The following is a 14,190-nucleotide window of genomic DNA, read 5'->3' on the forward strand; positions in this document are numbered from 1 at the left end:
AGCGGTTGGTAAAAGATTAACAATAAGATCAGTCCTTGAGAAGGTATGATGTTACTCTCTGCAGTTTCAGTACTAATTTGTGGAGACTTTAGAAGGAAAGAAGCAATTGTAAGAACAACTCTTACTGTGTTTCTGAAGTTTCAGTACTAATTTGTGGAAACTTTAGAAGGAAAGAAGCAATTGTAAGAACAACTCTTACTGTAGAAAAACTTTTAAGTGAGAGAGAGAACCCTAAACCCTCTTGTTGCGGTTAGACGGATTTTAGATTAGTTGGTAATAATAACAATAACTAGATTTTGATCCGCGTTTTGGAAGCGCGGATTTTTTCCGGTTAATAACAATGTTTATGTAGATTGTATTTTGCGTTTGATGTATATTATTAAGTTAAAAAGTCATATTGATTTATATGGATGTGATCAAGCGTTTGCATTTTTATAATTTGTTCGAAATATATCGGAAGATGAAATTTTTGTGTTTAATAGTATAGAAATTATAAAATGAAGTAAATCTTTTTTTTTGGTGTAAATGTTAAAATGAAGTAAATCTTGTTAGTAGAAAGATTGTTGCACACATTTATATATCAGAAGATGAAATAATTTATATTTAAAATCAAGCTATACAAATATAAAACCAAGCATATAAAAATCTGTAGTTATTTTAAACCTATCATTTTTTTTCTAAATCTACTCAATATATTATAAATCCAAACTAAAAATTAATTTTGAGACATATTATTCATTAATAAAATCTGAGTTTAAAAATTATGATTGATTTCATGGGTTTTAATAATTTGGATTTTCTAAAAGATTTTAATTTTTTTTTGGTTTTAGCAAAATGGGCTTAAATTTTCACAAATAAAATTTTAGGTTTAATGCAATTTAGGATAGAATATTTCGTATTATTCGCAAGTTACCAAAATTCTTGGTATAAAATATAAGTAGATTTTTTTGATATTTTGCTTGATAGAAATAAATAAGGAAATGATGTATTTGTGTCGTAATAAAAAACTTGTAGACCAAGTAATTTAATTATTTTCTGTTTTCTGTTTGATAATAGTATCTCTAATATATTCTTAACAAAAAAAAATTAAGAATATATCTATTTAGCATACTCACAATATATTCATTTTCTTGTTAACCTTTTTTTTGTAACAAATCTTGTTTGTTACGATTTAAAATTTTATAGATCTTGCAAAACAACGTTTACAACAGTATAGATATGATAAGTTTTTAAATAGTATATGAATTTATAATTAGCAACCAACCTTATCGTTAAAATAATATGTATTTGTTTCAATAATATGTATGTGATGTAACGTTTTATAGTTTGTGAGATCAGAGTATGTGGTATGATCGGGTCACAACTATGGTGGTCTAGGTCTCTAACACTGTCATGTTTGATTTTAGAATAACTGACATTTGAATAAGAGTTTAAAATATTATATTTTTTTATTCAGGAAGAGAAGCCATGGAACGTCAACATGAAACAACCAAGGACTTTTTCATTTTCATAGACAGAAGTTTGATCAATGGAATGATGGAATGAGACAGGTTTAGAAGTCGTTGGTGGCTCATAGGAATGATATAGTTTTGGTAAAATAATTTTAGTAATCGGTAAATATAGGGTATAGTGTTACCGATTTTAATGTTAATAGCAAAAGGAGTATTCATGGGTTCAATATATCATATCCATATTATTGAGCCAAGATTGGTAACAATACAATATAAAGCAAGACCAACAAAAATTAAGTTTCTAGTGAATAGGTCCAACAACTTTGTATAATTAGATTTTTTAGGACTCTTTCCCTTTTAATAGTATTGATGAGTAAAAACGTAATGGGTCGTGAACACTGAAACAAGAAGAAACGACTTGGTCCATAACAGTGGGAACTGGGACCTAAGGGGTAGCACGTGTCGCTTGTTATGACCAGAAAGTTAAGCCACGTATATTGTGGGTTTCTTTGACCATTGACTTGTTTATGGAATCAATGCAACAAACGTTGTTGACCTGTAATCAAATTCAGATAGCTCTCCAGTTTACGGTCAGATCTAAAACTTTTTACCAACCAAGTTGGTCTATATCTTTTTTTAGCTTTGACTGATCTTGCTACGTGACTCCTTGTTAAAATAACTTCTCTTCCCATTTATTAAAATATAATGATAGTGCATTAGGAAATCATAGAGATCAAATAAACAAGAAATAAACATAGAGAGTAGTTGACGAAATCAATATGTATAAAAGTGATTAGTCTTTAGTTGAATAAGACTATGTACATTAGTTGCATGCTTACAACATCCTATTTTCACTCCACGTCATATTCTCTCTCTTACATCTATACTATTAAAAGGGAATGAGTTTTAAAAAATCTACCTATGAAAAGTTGTTGGACCCTTTCATTAGACTTAACTATTTTTTTGATCTCACCTTATATTTCTCTAATTATGCAATAGTCAATTACCTTATATTTCTCTAACTATGCAATAATCAATTACCTTATATTTTTCTAATTTAGTTTAACAATATATTCTAAATATATATATATATATATTCTAAATATATTGTTATGATGATTTTTGATAAGAATATATTATAGATGCTATTGAAAATTTATATTATTAAAAGAAAATATTTTTAAAAATATTTATAAAAGAATTTATAACATCTATATAAAACTCTTTATTTTTTATCCTACCATTAACTACAATAACTATAAATAATTTAAATAATTTAAATAATTTAAATAAATCCTATTATATTATTTCTCATTTTGTATGATACACTTCTCTAATTATTTTTCTTATTATTATCCAATGTTATTGTTGTTATTCAATAACGTTATATACATCATATATTATGCTCAAAGATGGATATATAATATTTAGATATCAATTATTAAAATGAAAGCATATATCATACAACATATTATATCATGTCATCTAACATTATATAATTCTAAATATTTACAAAATCAAATTTAATTAAAAAACACTTTAGCAAATCATTTGTTAAAACAAAATTATATATATTTATGTTATTATTTTTATTACATTAATATATTAGAAGTTTCATTCATCTCTTAAAATATTATTGAAGATTATTTTTTTCCTACCATGTAAACCAAATGCCGGGTCACACTTGATTGCATGTTTTTTCGAAGTTTGCATGCTTTAAATTAACGAGTTTTCATTAAATCTAAACCACCTTATGTACAAGTCATCGTGTTTACTGGTTCGACGACGGGTCCAAACTTGATGTAAAAGTATTGTTCTCATCTAATTGAAAATAATTTATTTTAAAATAATAGACGCACTGAGTATGATCAATCCATATAATTTTTTTTGAAAAAAGTAATCAAACGATTAAAAATATAATTACATAATAATAATTTTTTTTGACATAATAAAATTTTGTAACATAATAATGTATAACAAGACAAAAATAGTAATTCATATCATAAATTTTATCAACTGAAAAATAACCCGCGCTTTTTAAGCGCGGATCAAAATCTAGTATTACATTATTTTTCTTCCACATCATAATTCAACACTTACTCACTTTCTATTCTCTCCAACGGTTTTGTTTAAAAAAACTACAACACCCTATTCCATCAACTTTATTCATATTTTTATTTAATACCTTTGTGATTACATATTTAAAGTAAAATAAATAATTTTTTTTCTATGTCCAAATAAAATGAAACAAGTCTCTATTTATAGAGTATGAAAAATGATGAATTTTGATATAAATGTTTTATATATATAATTATACTTATTATCAAATAATTGATGTTAAATAATTGATATGAAAAATAAAAGTTAGTCTAAAGTAGATTTCTCTCTCTATGAATATTGACCCAATTAATATTTGTCACGTCATGTAAAATGGACTCATTTCTGTTTTACAACACTGTTGATAAGTTTCAACACCGATTTTGCCACATCAGTTTTTTATGTTTTACAACAAACCATTGCAAGCTTATCAACGGTTGTTAAAATTTATCAACAGTTGATAAAACTACCATTGTAAGTAGTCTAAGTAAAGGTTAAGTTGGACTAAATCAGGTTTTGAAGTTAAAGTCAATGCCTGGAGATACGTACCGTACGGTTTTACATTGGAGTCGGCTCTACGCCTGTCTATTTACAAATTGACATTTTCTCGCCTCAACAAAAAAAAAACACTTTTACATTTTGGTGACATCTAGACTTTTAACACTTTTGAATATATATAGAAACTCTTATATATACTAGGTAAGAAACCCGCGATGTCGCACGGACACTCATTTTATAAAAATAAATATCCACATATTTTGATATATATGTTTAATACAAAGATAGTCATAACAACTAAATTTCATTTCCAAAAATAACGTAATATACGAATTTGATACAAACATATATACTCAAGTGAAAAAGAAAAAAAATCATTTGTATACTTTCTTATTATTAAAAACTAAAAGATTTTCCGCTGCTTACCTTTTTTAAACGAACTATTTTGGTTTAACAAAGAATATATATATATTTTGAATGGAAAATTACCTAGACCTATGTTCATTTTGTCTAACTAAATCTTTTATTCACCTGTTATACTTTTTGTAGATTAATGAAAGAAAAGTACAATTTAAAACATAGTGTCAAATTGTATTTATAAAGAAACGAAACAGTTATTAAACTAATTGGTGAAAATACATGATCCTTTAACAAATTAAAACCCCCGGATAAAAAAAAACAGACAATTATGACCATCGAATTGTAACTCTTTGCTTTTTTAAAAACTATAAAAAAGTACGTTTGTTACTTTAAATGGAATGTGCTGTTCGAAAAAGAAACTAGAAGAGTTGCCAGATATTATTTTCTTATGACATAAATATTCATAACAAAAATATCTCTTATCCATTATATCATAAAAACAGAAAAATCTGATCGTTAAATTAAAACTTTTTTTCCTATAAGGAAGAAGATGTCAGCGAGTATAGATTATTGGTTTGCTATTATATATAGAAAATACTAATAATTATAAAAAGAAACAAATTGAGATATGAACGAATATAAAGGCGAAGAGGCAAAAAAGATTAAAAGGTAATTAATTAAAACCATAAATTTATTTTTCCTTTCTAATATTCCTAGCCGGCTAAGCAGCACCGAAATGTAGAATACGGTATATTCATTCTCGAAACGTCTCTCTGAGATGTCTCTGTTCTCACCCCGATCCGTCCCCGTCAAATGTTGCCGTCCCTGCCTTACACGAGACGCGCCGGGGACGTTTCCTAGCCGTACCCGTCCCCCTGCCGAACCCGGTATGCGGCACCAAGTTGGCGTACCCGTGACGTTTATCGTCCTTCTCTCTACTTCTCTGTGAAAGCTTTTCTTTCACATGTTACAAGAATTTGATGAAACTAAAAATATGATCACAACTTTTGATGAACTCATTGTTGGTTTCTTTCTTCATCTGTTTTTACAGTCTTTCTTTTTGACGGACAAAGAACAACACAACTATATACATTCTTTAAATCACTCAAAACTCTAAAGCATATAATTTACATTAATACGTAGCTTCTGTTACGAAGAGATTATACTTGTATTAATAAATTAATGATTTGTAATATCATAAAGATCGGGTTCCCATAGAGACGTAACGTTGTAGTCTACTTCTTTTCCAACTCCAAACTTTCCCACTTCAAGGCACACGCGTGAGTGATGCACTTATGGATGTTATTAAGGCTGTGCTTGACCATACTCGTTAGTAATTGTTTATTTTCCTCTTCAAACTCCTTTAATCATAACTCAATAATCTGGATCAATTTTTTTTGAAAAAACTTAAAAATGATACATAAGCGACTCCCAGATCAATTCTGCTAGAAAACGTCAAACGGCAATTAACAGAAATACAGAAACGCTCAACGAAAATTGAGTAAAACTACATTTCAACTAACTGCAGTAAAAAAACTTGGGAAGATAGATTGTTCTTTGGCCAAAAGACTACGTGATTCACTCCATCTCCTCCCACGCAGTACCAAACAATTAATTTCTTTTGAAAAGTCTGTCCCTTTAAATAAAACAACAAACTATGGATTATTTCCATATAATAAACGAAGTGCAAAATTCCAAAGACAGATACATACATGTACGACGATGGTGATGAATTGTCTGAGAGGAATTCTTACATCTTAATCTGGACGAGGATGATGGAAAATATAAAGAGATAGATTGATGATGGAATATTTAAAGGGATAAGAACTCTGAAAGTTCAATGTATAGATGGATTTTAGAGACGTGTTGTATCCAAAAGGAGGCAAATGAGGTGTCCTTTGAGAAGAGGCGGATGTATAAGGGGTGCATCGTTCAGATAGCAGTTGACTGAGACGCCTTTTGGTGAACGAGATTGATGACGTCGGATCTTATAAATGAGAGATGATCATGTCCGTTAGATTACAAAGTATTAATAAACTTAACCATTAGAAAAGACACAACTTTTATAATGAAAAGATACAATTCTTAAGATTTCAATTTTTTTTATGAAATGACAAAATTTTTGAAATTAATTGGAAATATACAATTTTTATAGTGAAAAGATACAACTCTTAAAATTAATAAATTTTATTTTTTATGAAAAGACACAACTTTTATAATAAAAAAATACAACTCTTAAGATTTCAGTTTTTTATGAAATGACACAACTTTTGAAATTAATTGGAATTGCTATTATTAGTAGATATATAATTTTGCTTTGAATCCGTCCAAAGACCAGATTGTTTGAAAGTTTTAAACAACCTTGGATATTTAATATTTTAATAAATTTGAAGACGAATACATAAATGGTGTATTTAGTTTTAAATACGAATAATAATTATTTGGTCGTCTAATCCAATTTCACAGAACCGGTTGATCAAATTATATTTTCTAGTCTAATAATACCTTGTTCTTTTCTTTTTTTTTTTTGTAAAAGATATGCATTGTGTGAGTATTAAATTTGGATGATGGGATGATATAGAAAATGAATACAAACAAACTAGACCGTAATTTGTTTCAGTGGAAAAGAGCAAGAGAAAAACAAAACTCAAACCCAACCGCTGCTCACTCATATAGTTTCATTTAAAAAAATATAATTTCCCCAAAAAAATTGGTCCTATTTTGTTATTTTATTTTATGGTGTGTGTGTGTTTGTTATTTTATGCAGGTAAGCTCCATCACAGACTATGCTCTCACTGAGTTTATCTGATTCTTTTTTCTTGCTTCAGGAAATCAAACTTCTCAGTAATCTTCAACATCCAAACATTGTGCACTACTTTGGAAGTGAGATTGTGAGTATCCTCTCTTTACATTCATATAACCTAACTATGCAAGTGTTATTGAGTAATTCTTGGTATGTAACAGGTACATGATCGTTTCTTTATATACCTGGAATATGTTCACCCTGGTTCTATCAACAAATATATCCAAAACAATTGACCGAATCTGTTGTTCGCAATTTTACTCGTCATATCTTGTCCGGTCTCGCTTATTTGCACAGCAAAATGACTCTACATAGGTGCTTGTAAACTCAATCTTGGTGATTATATTTCAAGATGCTCAAGCTTTAAGCCTATTGATATTGAATGTTCTTCAGGGATATCAAAGGTGCTAATCTCCTTGTTGACGCCTCTGGTGTTGTCAAGCTTGCTGACTTCGGCATGGCTAAACACGTGAGTTCTATATTCTTTCTAGTATTGAGTCTCATCGTTTCAGCTTGATAATAATAATGAAGTTGCTATTTACTTTCTTCAGCTTACTGGGCAAAGAGCTGATCTCTCGTTAAAGGGAAGCCCGTTTTGGATGGCACCAGAGGTAGTCTTTGATCTAGGGATCTTTAAAATTCACAATATAAATCTTAATTCCAAAACATTTATATATATTCTCTTAACCACACAGCTTATGCAAGCCGTGATGCAAAGAGATAGCAACCCAGATCTCGCTTTTGCCGTTGATATATGGAGTTTAGGATGTACGATCATTGAGATGTTCACTGGGAAGCCTCCGTGGAGTGAGTTTGAAGGGGTGGGTAAGCATACACACATATACTAAAGACTGATTTTCTCCTGATATCTAAAACTGTTTGCCTAATCATAGGCTGCAGTGAGAGATAGCCCACCAGTACCTGAAACGATGTCAGCAGAGGGCAAAGACTTTCTAAGATTATGTTTCCAGAGAGACCAACAGCATCTATGTTGCTAGAACACCGGTTCCTGAACAACTCCTCTGTGCTGTCAACCTCACCACGCAACAGCGATGTCTCACAGTTATTTAACGGGATGAACATAACGGTGAGCAAAACCTCAGTCCCAGCTTGCACCTCTATAATTATTAGTAACATTCTCTATCTCTCTCATGCGTTGACAGGAACCAAACAGTAGGAGGGGGAAACCGAATTTCAAACTAGATCAAGTCCCGCGCGCTAGAAACGTGACATCTTCAGAGAGATCGTCATTCTTCATTCGCATTTAGATACTTTTTCCAGTTTCAAAACCGAAACATATGTGAAATCTATGTGTATGTGTGTTTCTCTCTGTGTTGTTTGTTAAGCTTCTTCACACGTATTTTTATTTTCTCCAGTGAAAGTTGGCAGCAACAGCAACAGCAACAGCACCGGTCTCCTGATGTAATTGGAACAGTGACACGTCTGTCCCCTCGTTCGACTCTGGAGGCAATTCGAAGCCCGTCTCCGAGCCAACAACCAAAGGCAAGCACTGATCGGAGAAGAATCGGGGTGTCTTCGGATCACATTTGATTAGCACCAACCCAAGGAGAGAACATTTGAAGCTACTACTTTGGTATTCTTATGCACATATGTGTGTGGAATGCAAGAAAACGAGATGAGGGGGTAGGAGTATTGTGGTGTATGTAACATTTATAAACAAGTGCTGAATCGATAGCAGAGGAGTTATTTGTTGTTGTTTTTTTCTTCAGAGAGAGACTTGTGTATAAACGAAGTATTTTGTGTATCATTTTTTAGATTTAGTTCCATATATTAATCTCTCTGATTAAAGTTATATCTTAAGACTTATGAGATATCATACAAGGTTACAAATTTTAGATAAATGTTATAGCCAATAGTGAAATATTGTAAAATACAAGGTAAATGATGCAAATATGTAAAGTAAGACCCCAAAACTCGGGAGGGAGAACACCGTTTGCATAATTTTGAATTTGAGGGGCTAGTGAAGAAGACAGAGTGACAATACTTTCTGAAAAGCCTGGTCATGTGAAGAAGAATCAAACTCAGCGGGTTTTACAGGACATCCCTGCTAATCATTCTTCACAGGGCCATAAGAATCCCACTCAATGTTCACCATTCACATTTTCCTCTTCCAGGCTTCCCCCCCCCCCCCCCCCCCCCCCCCCCTTCACAATCATATGCTCCTGCCTTCAACACAGCAAATCCAATGTATCCAAAGACCACCACCAGCTTTCTACAACCGAATGAATATGTACATCTAATGCCTTGCAGGGACATGCATGCCTCTTTCAATCCACATGCCAATACATCTTTTTCATCAAGAGGACTTGTGATTATTAACCTTTTTTTACCCAGCCCATAAGTGGCTTAGCCATTAGAAAACTCTGATCATAAAGTCCAGTGGGCTTGAAATTACTTTAATTTATGCTATTATTTTATATTTTTATTAGCACCATTGGTTGCAGAAACCTAGCATGAGAGCAGCCTTCTAACAAGTTCTGACAACTCTTGACAGCAAAAAACTATCAGACTCATCTACACCATAACCACTGAGCTACTTTTCCTTTATATATTTGGAGTTAAAAAGTGAAATTCCTCTATGTTTTCCTTTATATTAGAATAACTCAATTATAGATTAAACTATTGGAACAAAATTTACTCTATAATAAAGTTACTATATAATAGAGTTATTCTATTTTTGTGAAAATCATAGAGAAAAAAATAGTTATGGGTTGGAGATGCCTTAATATCGTCAAAAACATTATTACTATTAATAATATGGAGTAGTAGTAGTACTACACATTTCGACCTACCTCTTATTCACTCGTTTTTAACTCGTACTTCCAAGTGCGCACCAACCTCATCATGATCCACATTATTTATTTACTATTACTCTCAACATTTTTCTGTGGAGGCCTGGCATATTAAACTGAATGTTTTCTGTCTGCATCAAATCTTGTTTCTATTAAGTCTGAATTAGTATTTTTCTTCTTCTTATAACCGGTGGATCTTGGACCAAAATCGGGATAATCGCATGGCATGTGGATGAATTGTACCATTTAAGACATTTATAATAGGCAGCTATTATTGAGATCGTGGTAGAAGAATTCAATCCTCAAGTTTGCTTACAAATAGAAACACCACCACATATTTAAATTACTTATTTATACTAGTTTAGCAAATGTATCTTCCGGATAAATGTGGAAACGAATACCCTCTCATCCTTCTATACTTTCTTATTTTAGAAAACCTCATTATAACGTAAAATCCAAGCGTAGACTATGCATAGTAATTTGATCATATATGTACGAGATGCAATAGACGTTCACCAATAATTAAAGAAAAAAACATTTTGATATGAGACGCGACAAGAAGAAAGAAAGAAAGAGAAGTAAATTATGCTTTTAGCAAGTGTAAATCTTTTAATTCATTAGGTTTTAATGGAATGGCCAATGCCAGGGCTGTTTCCGGGGGTTGTTGGCCGGAACTCATCAACGCCGTGTTCTTCTTCACTAATTAATGCCACTCTTTTTCACGAAGCTGACGGCAGTTGTGCTCAAGTCACCTGAGCCGCCTTGTGCCCTGGGAGTAGTTGTTCTGTTTTTGATTAGCTTTCTATGAGTCCTCAAGTGTCTTGCCTCGGTCGGTAGGATTTCATGGCACACAATCATGGTAATAATAAGAAGAGATAGAGTTTATGGTAATAAACAATTCATAAACAATCTAAAGAAGTAAAAACCGTGTAGTACTCTCTCTCTCTCTCTCTCTCTCTCTTTCTTTCTTTAGGTTTAAGGGAGAATTTCAAGTGTCTTTAAGTTTGTATAAGAATCTAAAACAGTAGTTCCTATTTTGTAAAGAGTCTTGAATCTTGAAATGTTCAAGGAATCTCTTGTGTTTAATGGTTGCGTAAAGTATAATGAGTGTCACTCAATAAATAAATAAAAAATGTGATGAAAAATACAGTGTGATAGTTTACTTAAGTTTGACGTACTTTTGCCGTCCATCTCAAAATGGTTGAATTTAATTTGTTTTCTTAGTTTCCGAGTATCATCACCTGTACTATAATTCAACGTGATCATGAAGGAAGGAGAAATGTGCAATTATACTGGAATATTATACTAGTGCTGTTAATGAGAGTTTTTGTTTGTTTATTCTCTATCATTAAGTAATACCTTGTGTTTAATGGTTGCGTAAATTAAGTAATCATTTGTCTACCTACCCTTATCTTCTTTATATATAAAGTATGGTTTGCTCTCTCCTGGTGAAGCCACCTAGGATTCCAAGTCACAAATTCGGTTCTTGTGGTATCGACACCTGTCCCTCTTTAGTTATACTGTGCGTTTTGTTTTATGGGCGACTTTACGTTTTAATCTTGAAATCCATCACACGATTATCGTCTTCTTCCAAAACCAATACCAAATTTTAGGGTTCCTGTTCTTCTTCGATCTCTGAAACCATCAGTGTTCGTCGTTGTTCTCTGAGACCAACAATGGAGAATCGAGATACCAACAATGGAGTTTTCGAGATGTTCAATGCAACCTGTAACGCCTTTTAAGAGACGAATCGTTAACGAAGCGACACCAAAGGATCTCCACCTATAAAAAGGGTAAGCCTTATCGCTTGATAATCATCCTCACGCTTCCAGTGGCATTCTAAATTAATTTCTCTCTCATTCGAGAGTTTCTCTGAGATTCTAAGTTACGTTGTTGTTCTTTGGAATTTGTTATAGTAGATGGATAGATCTAGATCCGGGGGCGTTGGGCCTTCCGGAAAACAACATGGCTTGAATCACTTCATCTCGACGGCGGCGAAGAGTTTCCGCAACTAACAACGCTAACTCCCTAGAACGCCGGTGGTTTCACGTCGTTGATTGAGCTTCCCCCTACCCAAGCAGTGGAGCTTCTCTATTTAACTGATTCTTCATCGTTTTCTCCGGACAGTTTAGATATCAATGCACCGCCACATCACTCTTACTGGGACATTGATTCACACCTCTCGCTAAGGAGAAGCAGCAAAACGGAAACGGCTCCGGTGAGACTACTACTACGAGTATTCATAGTTCATAGTTCTTCTTCTATTTCTTATAACGCAGTGACTGGTTTGTCGATGGGAGGAATTCACCATTTTTAAAGGCTTTAGTGAAAGTGAAAGTGGCAGTGCTTCACATTCAACTTACCCTCTCAAACAATTAATTACGAGTTCAATACTGTTTCCAAACAGGTTTGTTTCTAATTTCTATCAATCTATCACTATTTCAACATGCTAAGTGTCCATGATAAGGACTCAAAAATCAATGTCTCCATGATGCAAATATATCTCTGTCTCTGCAGAGCATGATCAATATGCTAAAGCAAGAAACAGGGAAGGATGATATAGAAGCTGGGAGTATCCGAATGAATATTCTACATGCATTTTGAGAAGATGCTTTACTTTACCAAAAGTAAAGGACATATAATGAATCTGTAGGAAAGTGAAGGCCAGGGTTATAAGAAACAAGTAACAAGCCTATAGAGCATTCAACGAGGTACATATCATACTTGCTGAGACAAAAAGTTAATAACACAAACGAAGAATTGGTTTGAGGTGTGAGAGGGCTTCTTGAGTATGAATGTTATGCTCAGCAACTTGGGATGTATATGTATTGCAGCGATGGTAATGTGGATGCTCCATTCATATGCTAATTTTGCAGATTATTGAACAGCAGCTGAAGGATACTCTCAGCAATTACAGAGTATCAGGTATTATCTAGGACTATTTTGTTGAAATGTCTCTGATAATATGTGCTTTACCAATTGATTTGATATTAGTGGCAAACAGAGAATTTACAAGTGAAACATACTGGCACAGTACAAGAGGAGTGGATGAAGCGGCAAAGCTGTTCGACGAAGTGTCTAACTGAGACACTTAATCTCCTGCACTGCTTTAAGTTTGTCTAGAGAGAGAGAGGTAGAGAGAGATGTACCTTTGTTGACTAAGAGATGTGAAATATGTTAAGATTCTTATATATTAGATTTCTCTTTACGGTTTCTTCTATTTGTTGGCTTTGAAAATTTCAGTATAGATCTGGGCAAAATTTTGCAAGCCACAGAATAGTTGATCTTAGTGGTTGAATTTTTCAGTAAAATATTATTTGTATTATGAACTAATAAATCCTCTTCTGGTGTTTGAGACACTTTTGTGTTCCCCAAAACATGACAAAGACTGCCTCTCAGAATTTGTATTTGCTTCTTGGAATTCCCGAGATAGCTTTCCAACTAGATAACAGAGGAAGGAGAAGACTATTGAGAGAGTCCCAGAATGTATAACTGTGAGAACTGAGAAGAACTTTGCGCTGCTTCTGACTAGATAACTCTGAAAGGCCTTCTTGAAAGAATACGATAATTGTGTTTCAGAATTTTAATATACGAAAAAAAAAATCTGAAACCAAAATCCTACAACCCAAAAAAATTAGTTTGAAAACCCAAACAAAATTAGTAAACAGTCTAAACATCATACCATGTGTTGCGCTCGATAACAACTCGACTTTCACACTCCACCAAATTTAGACATAACGTCACAAGATCTACGATTATATCTCCAAGTCACTTTGTCGCTATTATTTGTTGTATCAATTTAATTGGTTATACATTTTACAATATTTTATATCAAAACTTATATGAGTAAGATAAAAAAATATTTAAATAATGGATCCGATTAATTGGGTTATAAATACATAAATATCGTTGTAAGAATTTAGTCTGTAATTCTTAGTAATGTAGTTGTAAGGTTTTTAATCTAGAAAATATTACACTTTTTAAACTGTTGATTTAAGAAAAAACTAGATTCTGACCCGCCCTTAATAGGGCGGGTATATGTTTTGTTTTATATTTTTAGAAGTTTAATTTTGTTTTCTTTTGTAATAATCATATTTATGTTTTTTTATAATAATATTTGTGTAAAATATCTTTTTAATTATTCGTAAGAGGTTTTGGCAATTGCATT

At 32.2% G+C, this 14,190-nt stretch overlaps 2 long non-coding RNA genes and 1 pseudogene across 5 annotated transcripts; 2 read left to right on the forward strand and 1 right to left on the reverse strand.

Annotated features, from left to right (window-relative positions):
* Positions 1-5,348: 5,348 nt before the first annotated feature.
* On the reverse strand, positions 5,349-6,782 carry LOC125589273. Its single transcript, XR_007325462.1, has 2 exons — positions 6,119-6,782; positions 5,349-6,042 (listed from the first exon to the last, which is right to left on the reverse strand). It is a non-coding gene; the product is annotated as an uncharacterized LOC125589273 (long non-coding RNA).
* Positions 6,783-7,183: 401 nt separating this feature from the next.
* Positions 7,184-9,022, forward strand: LOC106405894 (annotated as a pseudogene).
* A 2,426-nt stretch (positions 9,023-11,448) lies between these two features.
* Positions 11,449-13,242, forward strand: LOC106422340. Of its 4 annotated transcripts, XR_001284433.3 has the most exons (6): positions 11,450-11,815; positions 11,939-12,240; positions 12,302-12,429; positions 12,540-12,733; positions 12,899-12,947; positions 13,017-13,242. It is a non-coding gene; the product is annotated as an uncharacterized LOC106422340 (long non-coding RNA). The 4 variants fall into 4 exon arrangements; XR_001284432.3 differs by having other exon boundaries at positions 11,449-11,815; positions 11,939-12,429; positions 12,857-12,947; XR_001284434.3 differs by having other exon boundaries at positions 11,451-11,815; positions 11,939-12,429; positions 13,027-13,242.
* Positions 13,243-14,190: the final 948 nt, after the last annotated feature.

This window comes from Brassica napus, chromosome A2 (assembly GCF_020379485.1).
Source record: "Brassica napus cultivar Da-Ae chromosome A2, Da-Ae, whole genome shotgun sequence".
NCBI lineage: Eukaryota > Viridiplantae > Streptophyta > Magnoliopsida > Brassicales > Brassicaceae > Brassica > Brassica napus.